The sequence below is a fragment of the Lycorma delicatula genome, chromosome 5, assembly GCF_047948215.1.
Source record: "Lycorma delicatula isolate Av1 chromosome 5, ASM4794821v1, whole genome shotgun sequence".
In the NCBI taxonomy this organism is placed as follows: domain Eukaryota; kingdom Metazoa; phylum Arthropoda; class Insecta; order Hemiptera; family Fulgoridae; genus Lycorma; species Lycorma delicatula.
Genome location: NC_134459.1, coordinates 177,426,390 through 177,445,193, shown reverse-complemented (window position 1 = coordinate 177,445,193; position 18,804 = coordinate 177,426,390). Strand labels below are relative to the sequence as shown.

Genomic DNA, 18,804 nt, shown 5'->3' with positions numbered 1-18,804 from the left:
TTGTTTATTTTATTATTATATAATGAATGACAAAAATTTACAGTTTCATCTCTTGGTTTTTTTACAGTTTAGTTTCCTATTTAATAAAATTTTCAGATTTACCGGCGTTGAGTCTTTCTAAACTACTAATGAAGAATGATTTTTCCTTAGAGACTGAAATGTATAGAATTCACAAAATACATGGAATCCTTTATTTCAGAAAGCCAAGCCAAGTCAAAGTTTGTTTTTGTGAAATCTCACTATCCCCCAACAATCTGTAGACTTGATACTATAGCTTGACAGCTGCTCTTACTCGGTCTTGGGCTGATAGTTTTTTTAACAATTTCATTGTTACAACACCAACGGCTAACTCTTTTGATATTCAGAACCGATTAAAAGTAGTTGTTGAACCTGAGTCCTGCAACACCATAGATCAGGTTAAAGGTTATTATTAAACTAGTCAGTTAGATAAGGTAGTCGGTTTGATGACCATATAGTTAGATTTAGATGTAAACAGGAACCGAATTAGCCCCATGCCTCTCACTTTGAAAAGAATGAAACAATGTAAGCAAGCATCTCCCTTTCAGATATTAATATAGGTAGATTGGCGGGATTCAAAAATTTTAAATTGCTCAATTATACCAAGAACAGATGCAAAGTTCTTCTATCTGCACCGATCGAATCTTACAGTCTGAAAAGTCATTCTCAAAAAATTGGCACCGATTAAACTTTACTGCATAGAATGAAATAAAAAGAATAAGTTTTGTTGATCTCACCGTTTCAAAAAGTAACCTGAAAAAGACACTTTCAAAATATGAGAAATGATGGTAGGTACTCTTATTAACAACTATTTAAACCAAACAAGCAAACAACCAAAACATAAACTATCAGCTTTTAGAAGTTTGATCCGCAAACTAAATAATACAATAATGTTACCTGAAGACATCACAGTATAACAAAACATGAACATGATATCATAGCATACTCATTATCATCACACTCCTACACAAAATAAATAAAAACAAAAAATATATTAGATTAACATAATGTAAAAAAACTCAGAGAAAGTAACTCACAAAAAAATATTACCTTCAAATGAACAAAAACAAAATAAATCATTACATACCGAACATATTATACTCCAAGAACAGTTAAACTTAATTGTTCTGAGCACGTATGTTCTAAATCAATCAAATAGAAAACAGTTTGAAAGAAATTCGATGAACACAAAAGTTCTCCTAATAAGATAAGTTAATATTTCTCCACCATCTTATAGAAACATATATATGCAGATTAATAACAAGTTTAATATTTTAAACGTACATGAAAAAGGACCATATCTTAACAACTGGAACATTATAACTTTATCATTAAAAATTTAATTACTTAAAATCATAGAAATGAAATGTTCCCCGAAACATTCTACGTGTTATGGAATCATCAGGTTGTGTGGAATAAGTTTCAGATAATTATCAATATTCTGTAATTGCACGGGCGTTTACAATTAACATAGATTAACTGTCCTTTGATGATGCAGAAAATATACAAACGAATACGATATTAATATAAATTAAATTCTTATAAAAAATAGTAGTTTGCCAGATAAGGACAAGGGCCAAGATGAACTGCCCCCCCTTAATTAAAAAGTTATAAATGATTAACTTAATACCATCGATAAACAAATAAAAATTAATGTACCCTTATAAAAATAACTTAAATATAATTTAAAATATTATATTTTTATAAAAAATCTAAAACAAATAAATAAAAATAAAAAATTTTTTTTAAGTATCTATATTTGATTTTATATCTTTTTAAACTACAATAAAAACATAATTTTTATTAATATATTAATACAATGAAATATTTACTTTTAAATAATAACTATTCATTATGTTCTAATAAAATGCTTAACATTTTGTGAAAAACACGAAATATGATAAAAATTGACATGGTCATCGTTAACATTAATACAATGAAATACTAAAATAAATGAAATAATCCGCCATTAATACGATGAAATATTTTATTTATTAAACAATGTTGTTAAAAAGTTTTATAAAAAATATTATTGTTGACTTCACAATCCGATTTTTGTATATAAATATGTCATTAATAAAAATTCAAAATGTCGAAGAGAAGGAAAAACAAGGAGATCGAAATTTTTCCACAGCACACTTTTTCTTCACTTTTACACGTAGAATCCGTTACGTATACCAGCCTACCATTTTACATACAATATATATATGTTGTGCGCCAGTTTACGATCGAAAATCCTCTAGAGTGTCTTAACATCACTTCCAAGTATAAAATAAAATTCATTTCGCGACAGAAATTCTACGAATAATTTTAAACAACAGAAATAAATTAAATTAATTAAAAATTTTTAATATTTTTTTTATTCGAATTTTTCCTATGTCGCGGGGAGTCCCGACGGGTTAAATCCTACAGGACAATTTATAGAGGGGTAGTCAACTGCCACGGCATCCCGGATGTGCTGCTTAACAGCGGTTCCGGTTGTCCCGGGGGTGTTTAAATAAAATAAGGAAGAAAAAAGGAAATTTTGATATTGTGAAGCCGTTCTTTTTCATTTATATTTATGTTTTATTTAATTTTTAAATTTTAATATCGAGGCCCTTTACACCCTATAAGTATTTTCAATGTTTGTGTTTAAATGTTCTGTCTTACTTATTTTGGTGTTTTCAAACAAAATGTAAGGGCCCTTTACATCCTTCCATAGGATGAACCTGGTGGTAATTTAATACCTATTTTAAAGAGTGTGACGATGTCCATATAACAAAAAAAAAATAATAATAATAATATCCTTGACAAAAGGTTATATTAATATTATTTTACAATTTAATAATAAACATAAAACGGGTATAATTTTATAATTAAAATAATAAGGTTCAAACTTCACGATACATTTAAAAAGGAATAACGAATATAAGGGCAAATTTAAAAATAATTAAAGATGTCAATTAAGCGAGTAACAGAATCTACAACGAATAAAATATTAGAAAAAATAATGTTGTCGTATAAACACTACTAATTAAAATGGTCCTGTCTAGCTTAAAATACAATTTAATATTACAATACAATCACAATATTTAATTAAACAAAAGCTGTGAAAATTTTAACTTTTTTTTTTACAGATATTATTACACGTTAATCACTTTAAAACTGACATTATTATGAATTAAAATTACATAAAATTATAGAGTAAGTAATAACTTAACTGCGACATCAATATGTAGAAGTATTTCATTATAAATAAAAATAAGCTATATTAATTTATAATTTATACCTGCAAGACGGCTGTCGACAACTATAGAAGTATTTCATTGTTGCCGGTGACTTATAAAATCCCGTATACGTTAGCATATGCTAACGTATACGGGGCTCTTAAGATCGATAAATTTATAGAAATTTAACGGTTAATTTAGCCGTTAATTTTGTAATTCGTTTAAGATAGGCATACGTTTACGAATGTTTTGTGCGCTGTAAGAATTGCCAAAGTCTCCAAAAAAAACCCGATAAAAACAAAGATCAATAAAAACACATTTCCTGATGAAAGAAAGTCCTATTTGAAACGTTTTAAATCGTCTATTTAAATTAACTGGTGTGGATGTCAGCGTCTGAATAGTTGAACATCCGGAAACATTCGACATCCCAATGTAGCTAACATTTAATAGATTTCTAGTACTTCTAGTAACGAAAAAATACAACACACATATCCATTTGTTACAAACATGATCTAACAAACAATCTCTCTGTTCAGTTGATTAAATATTTAAAATATTACCTTAATATTTATTAGTGTAGATAAGTATACAAAATCGGTTTCGGCGCACATTAACTACTTCATAATTTCAATTAAAACAGAAAGCCGGTATAGCAGTAGCTTTGTTTATAACCGATATCGTATTTTACTAACGTTACAGTTAATTATTAAAATAATAAAAACAAAATGACACGTACAACGTAATTTTACACGCGTATTTACGTAACATTCCCTACATATCGACACAAGTAACAATTGAATATCTATAACTACCGTTTAAAAACAAAACCACACACAAAATTTATAAACATGTATCTTCCAGCAATAGAAGCAGCGTGTTTTTTTTTAAATTTCTAACCAAAACAACGAACGCTGCTGAACTTACAGTGTATAATGGAGGGAACGGTTTAGCATACACCACGATGCACAAATACACTTGCGCACGCGCATCAAGTTGACTCGTCATTGTCACTTCTTCATCGGTTGTTTAACCTGTAAACAAATCTATTAATGTCGATCGAGAAAAATCTTTTAGACAAAACATCGATTTACATTATTACTTTAAAACGAACGTTTTTTTATAAACATGATATCTTTTCTACGACCGATTAACTCAGGGAATAATTAAATAATTTTACGAATTATTCTACGTATTTCTGTTTAAGTAAATACGATTAAAAGAGATATAAGGAGTTAATTTCACTCTTATAAATATTATACACCGTTTCTTTTTTTCTTCAGAATTATTACTGAAGGCTAATTTATTGTAATTCAAATTTTTCATTACTACGAAATTAGTAAAATAGTTAAAATCAGTGTTTGTTAATTAATTCTTATAGGACGTTAGTATATTTTTTCCTAATCTATAATTGAATATTTTTTATTAAAATAGGAATGCAAGATACATTTTTATTGCTAAATCTAACCTTTATTTAAAATAAAGTTAATTAACTTTTTTTCTTTAAATTATTTTCTATTAGCATAATAAGTCACTTAGTTTGGAAAATAATGCATTACACACTGTGGGCTCGTTCTTACTGAACTGTGAATTTAAGAGAAAAAATAAATAAAAATTGCTGTTAAACGTTAAATTCACTCGATATATAAACATAAACGATTTTTAAAATCGTTATATTCATCTTAACTGTGTAAAATCCATTTTGACCAAAACACCAAAATATTTAAAAAATTTAATTGTAAAAAAAAAACTATATATAAAAAAAACTATATATATAAAAACATAAGGGAGAAACAATACTGAGATCTGAATTTAAGAGAGCATTAAAAGATTTAAATGGCAGAAAGGCTCCTGGAATAGACGGAATACCTGTAGAATTACTGCGCAGTGCAGGGGAGGAGGCGATTGATAGATTATACAAACTGGTGTGTAATATTTATGAAAAAGGGGAATTTCCGTCAGACTTCAAAAAAAGTGTTATAGTAATGATACCAAAGAAATCAAGGGCAGATAAATGTGAAGAATACAGAACAATTAGTTTAACTAGTCATGCATCAAAAATCTTAACTAGAATTCTTTACAGAAGAATTGAGAGGAGAGTGGAGGAAGTGTTAGGAGAAGACCAATTTGGTTTCAGGAAAAGTATAGGGACAAGGGAAGCAATTTTAGGCCTCAGATTAATAGTAGAAGGAAGATTAAAGAAAAACAAACCAACATACTTGGCGTTTATAGACCTAGAAAAGGCATTCGATAACGTAGACTGGAATAAAATGTTCAGCATTTTAAAAAATTAGGGTTCAAATACAGAGATAGAAGAACAATTGCTAACATGTACAGGTACCAAACAGCAACAGTAGCAATTGAAGAACATAAGAAAGAAGCCGTAATAAGAATGGGAGTCCGACAAGGATGTTCCCTATCTCCGTTACTTTTTAATCTTTACATGGAACTAGCAGTTAATGATGTTAAAAAACAATTTAGATTCGGAGTAACAGTACAAGGTGAAAAGATAAAGATGCTACGATTTGCTGATGATATAGTAATTCTAGCCGAGAATAAAAAGGATTTAGAAGAAACAATGAACGGCATAGATGAAGTCCTACGCAAGAACTATCGCATGAAAATAAACAAGAACAAAACAAAAGTAATGAAATGTAGTAGAAATAACAAAGATGGACCACTGAATGTGAAAATAGGAGGAGAAAAGATTATGGAGGTAGAAGAATTTTGTTATTTGGGAAGTAGAATTACTAAAGATGGACGAAGCACGAGCGATATAAAATGCCGAATAGCACAAGCTAAACGAGCCTTCAGTAAGAAATATAAGTTGTTTACATCAAAAAGTAATTTAAATGTCAGGAAAAGATTTTTGAAAGTGTATGTTTGGAGTGTCGCTTTATATGGAAGTGAAACTTGGACAATCGGAGTATCTGAGAAGAAAAGGTTAGAAGCTTTTGAAATGTGGTGCTATAGGAGAATGTTAAAAATCAGATGGGTGGATAAAGTGACAAATGAGGAGGTATTGCGGCAAATAGATGAAGAAAGAAGCATTTGGAAAAATATAGTTAAAAGAAGAGACAGACTTATAGGCCACATACTAAGGCACCCTGGAATAGTCGCTTTAATTTTGGAAGGACAGGTAGAAGGGAAAAATTGTGTAGGCAGGCCACGTTTGGAATATGTAAAACAAATTGTTAGGGATGTAGGATGTAGAGGGTATACTGAAATGAAACGACTAGCACTAAATAGGGAATCTTGGAGAGCTGCATCAAACCAGTCAAATGACTGAAGACAAAAATAAATAATATAAAAACAGATAAATTAAAAACTTTAGTTAAAAAATTTAGCGACGTAATTCAGATTCTTTTGTTACTTTATTTTAAATATATAAACTGATTTCAACGATTAAACTCTTTTTCAAATAAAACAAAAACAAATATTAATTTTAAAATAAATGATTTATCTTTAACGATGAACAGTTCTTTACATTCTCTCTCTTGCCGACACGAACAGTAGTCATGTACAACAAGCCTTTCTATTACATAGTTTTTTATATACTTGTCCTTGAATTGGTTACATACAATAGCGTTTGCGTCTTTGTTTTAACTACTGTAAGTTTTAACTGAATTTTTTTTTTTTTAGCACAAACGACAGTGTAATTATAAAAAGAGTATATATATATATATATATATATATATATATATATATATATATCTTACAGTTCTATACTTGTTCATCAATAATTTTATGTATATACAAAACTCTTGACCGAACAAATACAAAAAAAATTTCAATAAAAAATCCTTTTTTCACGCTTACTAAAGAATATAGACAAGACAAACGGTTAACATGCAAAATAATAATAATAAACCGATTTAAAAAGGAAATTTTTAAAATTTTGAAAAGATGAGGCATTTTGTAAATATTTTACCGTATAAAAAATCTGATGTTGACACCAGATAACTTCCTTGTACGCCTATTTAATTACATATAAACATTTTTTTTTTAAATGAAAAGTACATAAAATTATATTTCATTAACAAATTATATTTTTTTTATTGTTATTATGGAATTATTATTTAATGTAATTTTTTTAGAATCAGAGGTTAATAATTATTAATAAATCAATAAATTTAAATAAAAAAAAAAAAATATTTGGCTATAACTTTGGAACCGATGAAAACAAATGTACCCTACTTATGATATATCGTTGAAAAGGAGGGGTGCAAAACTAGATATTACAAAAATCCTAAATCTTAAATTTCAACATCCTACCGGGGAATTGTTTTCGAGTTATCCTTTTCGACTAGGATTAAAGAACACATCAACTGTATAACGGACACAAAGAACGATCTAATTTCCCACACATATTTTGGAACACAATCCTAATTATAACCCAAACAATTTTACTAATATTTTCGAGTACTCTAATAATCTTTATAAAACCAATATTTTAGAAAAATTTAATTTGTACTGTAAGTCATCACACTTATTAAAAAATACCGAAAACTGTTTTTTCGATATATATCTGAAGGAGTATTTGAAAGCCCCAATCTAGTGAATACGTATCTCGTTTAAGATTGTCGGAAATGGAGAAAATTTGCAAGGAATGTTCAAATATATTTTTTTTTAATTTTCTTAGTACTTTCAATGCTGATTTTCAACAAAAAAATGTAGAAACTTGTTTTTAAATATTTAAATGAAAATTATATTCATAAAAAGCAAAGTTCATATCTTCATTTGTTACCGACAAATTTAAAAAAAAGAAGAAATACTAAGTTTCATTGTTACTCCGTTTTAACTCTTTATATTCGGAATGTTTTAAAAATCCATTTTATTGAAATGAAACACCGCAAAAAGAACATATACTCATTTTTGTTGGACGTTGACGAATCAGTCGATCATTCAGGACATGTTCTTTTATAAATAAATATATCACTTTTTAATATAAATATTAAATATCACCGGGTGATATTTAAGTTCGGAACAGCTTTTTGCTGCGTATCTGGAAACTGAAAGAAATGGACATAATTATAAATAAAAAAATTGTTGGGTTTTTTAATTTTGTCCGCCGTATTGAATCAAACTTAATTTTTTTAAATAGAATGGTGGACCCACGATTTCGATTTAAAATTTTACAGGAAAAACAATGGTGAAACCCGTTTTTCTGTTAATTCCTTCGTTGTCGAGCGATAATAAATCAAATTTGCTATGACATCGTTTCAACAATAAAACGAGGTAAATCGCGCTTCATGAACAATTTTATTGTATTTTACATTCATAATATATACAATAATAGTACATGCCTTCCGATAAGTCGATTAAAAATCATAAAATCAGAAAAATTGACAGCGTCGTCGGGGGAAACGCAAGATAGTGGAGGCGAAGCGGTATGGGGATACTAGTATATATATAAATAAAGAAGTTAATAATTCGCATTGTTGTAAAATAATAACCGATTTACCTTCTAAATCTGTAACAAATTTTTAAATTTCAAAACCGTTTAAATTTTTTCAAATTTTGTTGTATCGAGTAATTTAGAACTGAAAACATTTAACTTAATTTTAACATTAAATATTGCGATAATTAAAGTAAATAATACCTCGGTTGTCCTAGCCGTTTAATTTGTAGTAGTATTGCAAATTACGTTATTTTTTATTATAACTATTGAGGAGGCTGTTTTTACTAGAGTTTGGGCCATAATTCCAACATTAACTGTTTAAAGTTTGTTATCAAATGTAATTCTGAACGTTATACGTAACAAAAAAGTTACTACGGGGGTTTTAACTCGTTTTACTTCTATCGTGATTTTTTCGTTGATTCAAGGCGTTGATGAGAAATCGTTATTACAATCGTGTATCGTTTCCTATTTAAAAAAAAAAAATTATTCAATATGACGGATCGAAGATGGCTGACGAAAGATTTCAAACGCATCATAAAGTAGAAATTTTCTAACTACGTAGATCCGTATTTGTTTCTACCTCCTAATATTCCACGGTTTCATAATACGAATCCGTTTCCATACTTTAATTTTAATCTGTACGGTAATATGGTCAGGCGAATCAAAATAAAAATCGTTGAAGATAGAAAAGGGACGTAAACGAAATACTATATATGCTTGCAAAACATGTGTTACAATCTTCTTTCATTAATGCTGTTTAAAATAATATTTTTCTACGCTTCACTTTAAGTAATACTAAACATATTTTAACGTATTAACATAATTCTCATAGATCTATATTTCTGTTTGACAGAAAGGCCTTTAAATAACGAGATTATTTTAATACCGGGTTAGAATTGCACGATAAACGTAAAGGTAGTTACAATTGTTATGGACTCGCCTCTGATTTTTATAAAATTTGAAATATCGTTACCTTATTTAAGACGTAAGTTACGAGTTGCAAAACAAATTTTTCGTTAGAAATCCTTTTCGCCCGAATTAAATCCCTCCTAATTCACGGAGTACCCGCACTAAAAATTTCGTTATTTTGCACTACACGCGTGTAATATACGTGTAAACGTGAAAGATCGAAATTTGAGAATATCGATCGACATTTCTCCAGTGAATGTAGACACACACCAAATACGTAGAAAAAAGATTGAAATATTTACTAATATTATTATATATTCGGAACTTCACCGGTATATGTCGATAAACACTGATAAGCTGTGGCGGGGGTCGAAACGATAACTAGAAATTAAAATGAAAAAAAACCCGATACCAATCTCTAAGGTTAATAGATTACGAGAAATCCTGTTAAAAAAATTAAGTACTAAAAAAAAGGAATAATCTACACTCACTTCGATCGCTAACCTGGTTTAATTAACGTTAAAAATAATTATTGCTATTACAAACGGTTGATTTGTATGTATATAATGCACTTATGAAATCTAGTCTTGAATTTGGAACCCAACATCGGGCAGACGCTTATAAATCTCACTTAAATGTGGAAATAGCACAAAAAAGAATAATTAGAATTATTGATTTCAAAAGCAGCTTCAACCCATCTCTTGAGGTTAATAATATAATAATTTGTAGTTCAATTATTTTTCTTTAAGATGATTGAAGAAGTTACAGTCTAGTTGTGGAAAATTCTTCAGATACTAATCGAACCCAAGACCTTTGGTGTATTATGTAGCAAGGAAGTACGCTTTCTGTGACACAGTCGCGGCGACATTACATTTTTATTGTTAATTGCAATATTCGATTTTTTTTAATTTCTGCTTTAAATTAAAATAAAAAATATTTAGTAAAAAAAAAAAAATTATAAAACCGCGCACGCGAATATAATTTTATATAAATGTGCAATCGTCACGTTTACGTGCGCGGTTGTAATTATATATATATATAAATTGAATATTAAAATTAAATAATTGAAAGCCTCATTCATCATTACCCTTTTATGTACCGTTAGCTATGTTCTTTAGCTAACACGTACAAGTGAATTTGAAAAGTTGTATTCATTTATTACGTTGTTCGATTGTAAGTTATTACGGTTAATAAAAAATAAAAATAAATAAAAAAATCAGAACAAAACTTTTGGCTAAATTTTTATCGAAAAAAGTTATATAGTTACATATAGTCGAAAAATTTATATATATAAGTCTGACCATCTAACATAAAACCGACCGCTTTAATCTGCAGAACATAATGAATGTTTTCAAGAAAAGTGAGAAAATATTTGTAAAGTATTTCATACTAAACAACAAACATCTTTCTAAAATACATAGCTAATTTATTAATCACCAAATGTAGACACAGGCAAAAGGTTTTGTTAACAGAAATCTAAACAAAAAACAGAACTTCAAACAAAAAAACTAGAATACTGATACCCGAAATAATTAATAAGTAGGGCACATTTAAATAGAAATACGTAAATAAAACGTTTAGTATACAAAAGATTCAGCAAAACCCCTGTTCTAGTGTATCGGAACTTACTTGAAAGCAAATTATTTTAGTTACATATTTTTATAAAGTAATCTGTACTTAATTTTAATTAAAATAACAAGATTAAAAATATATTTGACTAACCTAAAAATAATGATTCGTAAAACGTTTAGTTCATTAAATTCCCATAAGTTAACCAATAATCACATTATTTGTGTACCATTTTTCTTATTACAAAATATTATTATTTGAAAGAACTTACCTAGTTTACACGTAGAATTATTTTCTAAACGGCGGTCTAGATTCACGTAAAGTACATCTAATATACGATAAATACAAATAATCAAAATTTGATACGATTTTTAAAACACTACAGAAAAGAAATAAAACATTATTTACTGTATGACAACGTTATTCGTTAACAACACTTTTAATAGATTAATAAATTATCAGAAAGAAAATGTAAGCTAATATTATTATTATGTAAGATTTGTTTATTTTTTCTACATCGCTGAATATAATGGAAACAAGCTAATAATATTATAAACATATATAATTTTTCATCAACGTAACACACATTTTGACATACGCAGTTTGATGAATTTCGACACGAAACAAGAGAATGAGAGTCAAACGAGGGGGGAGAGTCTGCACTCTCCCCCTCTCATAATATACGGAGAATATTAATTTTAATAAGAAATAGATCTATTAGTAATTGACAGGTACTATGTTGCCAATTAACCTCAATTTTCCTTCCCCCTTGACATCTTGCCGGCAAAGATCGGCATCAGTTAAATCACTGCGTTGCGTTTTCTACTTATAACACATTTGCATAGAATAAACCTTCCAAGCTAAGAAATGAAAAAAAAAAAAAATTCCTAAAATATTTGAAATCGATGTTATATTCTCCATTTGACAGTACTATTAATGAACTTTATGATATTTCTCGTTTTATGTAGTAGTGTAAAACTAAAAAAGTCATACTTAATAACTTTTTTATTTTTACGTTGTATAATACAGTTAGTAAAATAATCACTGATTTTATACAACCGACCTCTTGGTTAACTGGACTTACATATTTTATTTATCCGTAAAATTTACATAAATTATTGCTTGTTATAGTATTCGAATTATTTGAGAGATTTTCGTGTTAGAAGATTCAGAGATTAATTATGATTGAAATTAAATTACTGTTTATTAAAACGTCGATTATTCGGATCTCCATATCTCAAACATTATGTGACAAAAGCGGTGACAAATCTGAGAGAAAAATAATTATTAAAATGCTGAAAAAAATCGCTTGTTGAACCATTTATAGACAAAATTTACATTAGAAAAATTGAACTTTGTAGCGATCAAATCGAGTCTAAATTTACTTATTTTTTTATAAGGACTGCGTGCAATTGTAACATCTCTAAGTGTTATTGCGCTTATTTGTATTACAGATGTGCTGGGCTGTACTGTGAAATACGGTAGTCGACTTGATATGAGGTAAATTTGGAAATAATCGTTTTATATCATAATCCCCATGTATTAAAAAATTATTCATTAATATTTTTTATCATATGTATTAAAAGAAATGATCCTGGTGTGTTTTTCTGATTGATTACTAGAGGATACGGTTAAGTTGTAAAATTGTGTTGCAACTATAAATGCGTGAGTGTAAATTATTTAAGATAAATTGAATACTAGCTAAAAAGAAATAATTGAAAACTAACCGTTTGGATTCCTTGGTTACGTTCCTTTGTTAACGTGTATATACGTTTTAAATTTTGGTTTCAATTATTTTTTATGATTATAAGTTATCAAATGTTTAAAAATATTAATATTAAACTGTCGGTGTCGGTCGGTCACTTATTTTGAGAGAGGTGCAGTGTAGGAAATACAGTTAGATGGTGTGGTTATTTTCACAATTATTAACTCTGGCGGTTGAACAAATTAGTTGCGTAATGGACGGCAATGTCAGGGGTGGGGAGAGACAGTGAAATTACGTGCTTGACAGAGAATGAAGCGTTTGGATCCAGCGGCCATCTTGGGTTGATTGCACAGTTGCATTTAGATTCTCATGTCTGTGGTTTATTTTAGATAGATTACCCTCGTTGTTGGTCGAGGTAAGAATTTTTTATATATATTATTTTAATGTAGATTAAAATAAGTCTCAGAGATACTACTAAAAATCCACCTTAATCAGACCAAAATGTTCATGTAACCTAACACAATACTTCAATTACTGTTATTATTAGGACCACTGGACACATCTTCTCCTGCATCATTAACATATTTAAAGAAATCCTAGTCGCTATAGACTAGGTGTTCAGACTCAAACATTGATTCTTCTTCATTATGCTTATAATTAAAAGAATTGCCCTTCTTACTTGTTAAAGTATCAAGTTGTTTCTAATTCAGTCAACAGCCGACATTTTCTTAATATTTATTTTTGTAAATATGTAAAGTGCCGTTCTTACTTTTTTGTTAAAGTAAATAAATTGAATATTCAGCTAGCCTATTTTATCAGCTGATATTTTATTTTAGTAATTCATTATTAATGCACTGTTTAGGCTAAATTTTAGAGCTCTTACTGTTACTTACATAAACACTAGTATGTTTTTCAACAATGTAATGTAAAATTAGTTAAATGATAACACGTGATGATGGCCATTATTAGTTATTAAAATTAATATGAACCAGCAAATTTATTATGTAGATTAATTATGCCTTACTGAGGTATTACACCAAAACAGGTTTGGGCAGTAGATTATGGGTCTGGTGGGTATTCCCACCAGACCAACCTGGTGGGTTAATTCTCTGTACTGTATTTGTACCTGTTTTTAAATTTTAAGTTTAATCTACCCTATGATTTAATGGCATTTTTGATTTTCCAACCATAAGTTAAAAATTATTTTTTGAATATAATGAAATTTTAATGAGTGACAAATCTGAGTTTTGCAGATAATTTAATGAAAAATCCTTTGGTTTTAAAACATCACAAGCATCGTGTCATTAAAAAGTTGTAGCGATTACTTTAATACTAATATAAGAAAAGACTGAAAAGATATTTAAAACTTAAGTTGAATCAATAATTTCATTATAAAAGACTAATTGAATAATACTGGATATTTTGTAAAAATTAATAAATTTCAAATATGAAACTTTACTTTATATAATTTATAATCTATACTTTATATTTTATTTATCTTAAAAATTTTTGATTCGCATCAATTTTATCCATTTTATGAAAAATTTTCATAATTAATTTCATTACATCTTTTCTCAGTCAGATTATTTTCCAGACGTAAACGGCCATTAATTGATAACACAGGGAATTTTTTGTAGCTTCTATGTTGTGGGTACACTGCTTGACCACACTCATTAAGTTGTCTGTGTAATGTGAGGTTATTAGATATTCTTTATTTAAGTTTTCATTTTTTTTTGAAAATTTATTTCATTTTTTAATACAAAACATTTAGATTGTGTTTGACAATTGTTTCTCTCTAATTATATCAGTTGCATATGACAGATAGCTTCTGTGTGTTGTGTTGTGTAGGTCAAGTGGCAGGAATGAATGCTATTTTAAAACAATTTAAAGAAACTGGTTAATTTTCATCTCAAAGGAAAGGAGAATTTGTCAAATGTGTCAAATTTTTCACTCCAATTGCAATATGCTGATTTAACAGAAATAACAGGTAGCCTACTGACCTACCGATCTCTCTACTGATCTACCTTTGATAATATCGTATTTTAATTTGCCTCATGATCAGTTTTTTGAAGATCCTGAATGTAATATATCAAATAAAATTGATGTCCTTATTAGAGCGCAATTTTACTTAAATTTTATTAACCTACAAAATTTATTTGAAACTTTAAATATCCTGTTCTCCAAGAAACCAAATTAGGATATATTCTTACGTTTGCTATTAAAAATTATTTCTATATAGATGATCTCATTACCAGTTCAGATTACCTAAATGGAGTTATTCTAAAGAACAATATGTCCAAATTATTACAACAGGATGGTTTTTTTACTTCACATGTGGTATTCTAACAATTGCAGTTTTTCTTTGTCTTATCATAATTCATCCATACCATCTAATCAAGAAGGCAACATATGTACTCTAAGAGTTCTAATGAACAAAAAGTCAGATTCACTAAATTTCCAAATCTCTCATTCTAACAATTTAAAAGTTTGTACTTAAAAGGATTACTCTTTCCATCACAGCAAGTGTCTGTGATCCTCTAGGACTCATTGGCCTTATTATTATAATCATACAAACAGTTTATGTAGTCATTATGACAACTCAAAGTTGACTGGGACAAAATATTACCCAAACCATTAATACAGTGGCTTTCACTGTATAATCAATTAAATATAATCAAGTCATTCAATATAAGTAGATCCATTAAGTTTGATAATAGGAATGAATGATAATAATTTTCCACCTTTAAAAGATTAATTTCACTAGATATTATATTTTCTGATAAAACTTTCATTGTTTAAACAGAATGTTTAAACAAATATTTAAACCTTTTTTTACACCACAAGGAATTAGTTGGTCATTTATTCCTCCATCTCCTCATTTTAGTGGTTTGAGGGAAAGTGCAGTCAAAAGTGTCAAATATCATACGTCGTGTAATAGGAAAAACAATTCTCAACATAGAGGAATTTTATACAGTGTTGATACAGATTGAGGTTTGTCTTAATTCTTGCCCAATTTTTGCTGTTTCCACGGATCATAGTGACACTGGCTCTCTAGGACACCAGGTTCACCGGTACATTTTCTTATTGGATGTAAAGTAAATCAGTTCTTAAAAAGATGTCGGTTTTCAAGATGTTTATCACAGATTTATCAAGATTGTGAGAGAAAGGGTTGTAACACAATTTCATAACCAATTTCTGCAAGGCAATGGGGTTTGCAATGAGATGTTGCACCATACCATACTGCCAAAAACGTAGAAAATGTTTTCGAAGAATGAAACATTCAGTGCTCTTGTGGCTAATCAATCCCACACAACCCAAATGAAAATGCAAAAACTGACCTAATTATCAGTAATATTGTTATGGTTTCATGATGAAGAAATCAAAAAAATATTAATATACTTGTTGCATGGATGCTAAATTGTGTTTGAATAAAGAAAAACATATTAATTAGATATTCACAAAGTGTACAGGTATGATTTTGTATTAACATAAAGTTAATTTTTTATTAAATATCTGCATTCGGATTAATTTGCTTGCTTAAAATAAATATTTAGCATTTAAGATTATTTTATTTTTAACGTCCAATCATTCTAATTTAACTTTGTGTTTTACAGGCATGAAAATTTATCAATATTTAAGCTACTTGGGTGTAAGAAACTGTATTTATTATTGTCCTGAGTGAAACAAAATTTAAATTGAGGTGAAAAATGAAGTGTTTCATTTTTAAAAAAACAGGTTAGTGAAATTGCATTTTGTTTATTATAACCAGATAGTACATTATAATTTTTAGTGGTATCAACAAAATTTCATTAGTACTAATTACTAAATTATTAAAAAAAGTACTAATAATAATACTTATTCTTTGCTTTCATACTTATCTATTCTTATAAGATCGATTAAAATCAATTCACACACAAGTCTATCAATTTAAAAAAAAGAGGGCATAATTAATACAAACCTCTTCAGGATTAGAAAACCAGAATATCGTGTAATCCTTTCTGTTATGGACAAGGAAAGATTAGAAACAAGTATGAAATTATTTCACTGAAAAGCACAAAACATAATTAAAGAAGAAGCATTGTTATTTGTTATTTTAACGTGCGTTTTTTGTCAAGTGGCAATAGAAATGAATATTACTGTAAATTTGCTAGACAAGCCAGACATTTTATAAATAGTGGAATTATAGTAATGTATTTCTAAACAGTACCACTTTTGATCATTTTTGGTTACTACTGGTGTTGTTCTCCCAGATAACAGGGTTAAGATGACTTTACAGTATGTAGCAAAAATGCCAATGCTTTTTATGGAATCGATATTCATCCCGATTGGGGGTTGAATTACCGTACTGTGTATCCTTTACAAAGGTGTGGTGTCAGTGAGGCAATTATGCTATATGCTGCACCTGTCTGGGCTTACCGCTTGGCTTGGCAAAACATTTTGTTACGAGCCCAGCAACTCCTCTTTCTGGCTGTTATAAGCAGTTACAGAACAGTCTCGCAGGAGGTAATCTGTGTTATAGCCGAAGTCAAACCCAAGCTGTCTTGGCTAATGAGTGTAAGGAACACTGCATTTCCAAGGTAAATAACCTATTGACATCAGAATGAAAGTAGGAGATGGATGAGTGGAGCCTTGTCTTGGCAGGTCAGGTGGGACGAATCCCACACAGGTTGCTACACGCATGGGGTATATTTCCTATAGTGTCTGTTGTAGGTGCGATTAGATGGGTTTCCCCCAGTCAGTATATCGGTGAGTTTGGCTAGGTTTCATTTGGTGGATTCGAGTCAATGCCCGGATTTTGGGACTGATGATACAGTGGAGCATGTCCTGTTTGTCTGTTTTTATACGAGGTCGAACATTCGCGAGCTGTTAGGGAACTTGAGAGAATGCATTCCTTTCTGGATCTCCACATTAACTGGATGATCTGCAAGGAGTATTCTGTAGTGGCTGGTTTTCTTCTTTTTTTTTAGTATGGTTTTTTTTTAAAAGAGGTGGAAGAGAACCCCATTTATGAGCGCCTGAACAGTGTCGAGCTCACTAACAGGTTTTGCAAGATGTTATTAAATATTTATGTGTTCCTGCACACTACAGACTAAACCACCCCTGGCTACCCACCCTTCTTGATACAGCTGGTGTGCATTACTCATGGAAGGGGGAAATACACCCTCACAGACATTCAAACACCATAGTTAACAGATACGGTTGGTTTTGTAGGTCTGCAGAGGGAGTTCAGTTGAGGTATTTGATCACGGCAGGATCCCGGGTGGCTAGGGTTCTGGCCTAGGCATTGGATTGGTTGGAGGTAGGCATATTGGCATCGTGCCACGGTAATATTGGTATTGTTTGATTCGAATTGGGGAATTTACATCGGTGGCATCCTGACAGGCCTGGCTGATTACTGTGAGATATAATCAGAGGGTCTAAAAACGACATCCAGTAAAGCCCTTTAGGGCTTGGAACAGAGGGTGTGGTGTGGCGACTGGTGACGTTACCGTTCTTCCCCCTACAGGGTTGGGATGTCCAGGTAACAAAACACTATTATTGAATTTTTTTTTTATTGAATGTTGATTTAAGGAATTCTAATACATCACATTCATCAATTTATTCCAGAGTTTGAATCAATGGTGGAGTAGAATGTAAGTTGACATTAGGATCGAAATGCAGGAATGAGGAGGTATAAGTCTGCTCACATAAAAGAAAAGAGTATTTATTATAACTGAGATAGTCGTAATATGATGGGTTAGGGATTGTGATTGTTTTCTAGTAAATTCTATTAAGCATTTCTATCCCAGTATAGCTACTATCACAGCTCCTTTTAAGGAAAACAGGTGCTGAAATATTTTGTGATTGACATGGTAGTTTCCCTTTTGAGGAAGTTCCAGGTTAGTAAGTTACTTTTTTGAGTAAGTTTGTGGGATTTAGTGCTCTCACAACCAGTATAGAGTATTTAACAATGAGTAACATTCCATCTTGGAGATTTAGTAGTAATTAATTTACCAATG

The 18,804-nt window shown here is 29.6% G+C and overlaps 1 protein-coding gene and 1 pseudogene across 3 annotated transcripts in view; one reads left to right on the top strand and one right to left on the bottom strand.

Annotated features, from left to right (window-relative positions):
• The window catches only part of LOC142325807 (potassium channel subfamily T member 2-like), a 235,472-nt pseudogene extending 222,510 nt beyond the window's left edge, over nt 1-12,962 (bottom strand).
• Nucleotides 12,963-13,003: 41 nt separating this feature from the next.
• The window catches only part of LOC142325620 (putative aarF domain-containing protein kinase 5), a 54,892-nt gene continuing 49,091 nt past the window's right edge, over nt 13,004-18,804 (top strand). For 2 of the 3 annotated variants that reach the window (XM_075367608.1, XM_075367606.1), the window contains exons 1-2: nt 13,006-13,220; nt 16,420-16,540. The gene's annotated coding sequence lies outside the window, so the exon portion shown is untranslated. Of the gene's footprint in view, nt 13,221-16,419; nt 16,541-18,804 lie in introns of all 3 variants that reach the window. The other variant, XM_075367607.1, reaches the window with a different exon arrangement.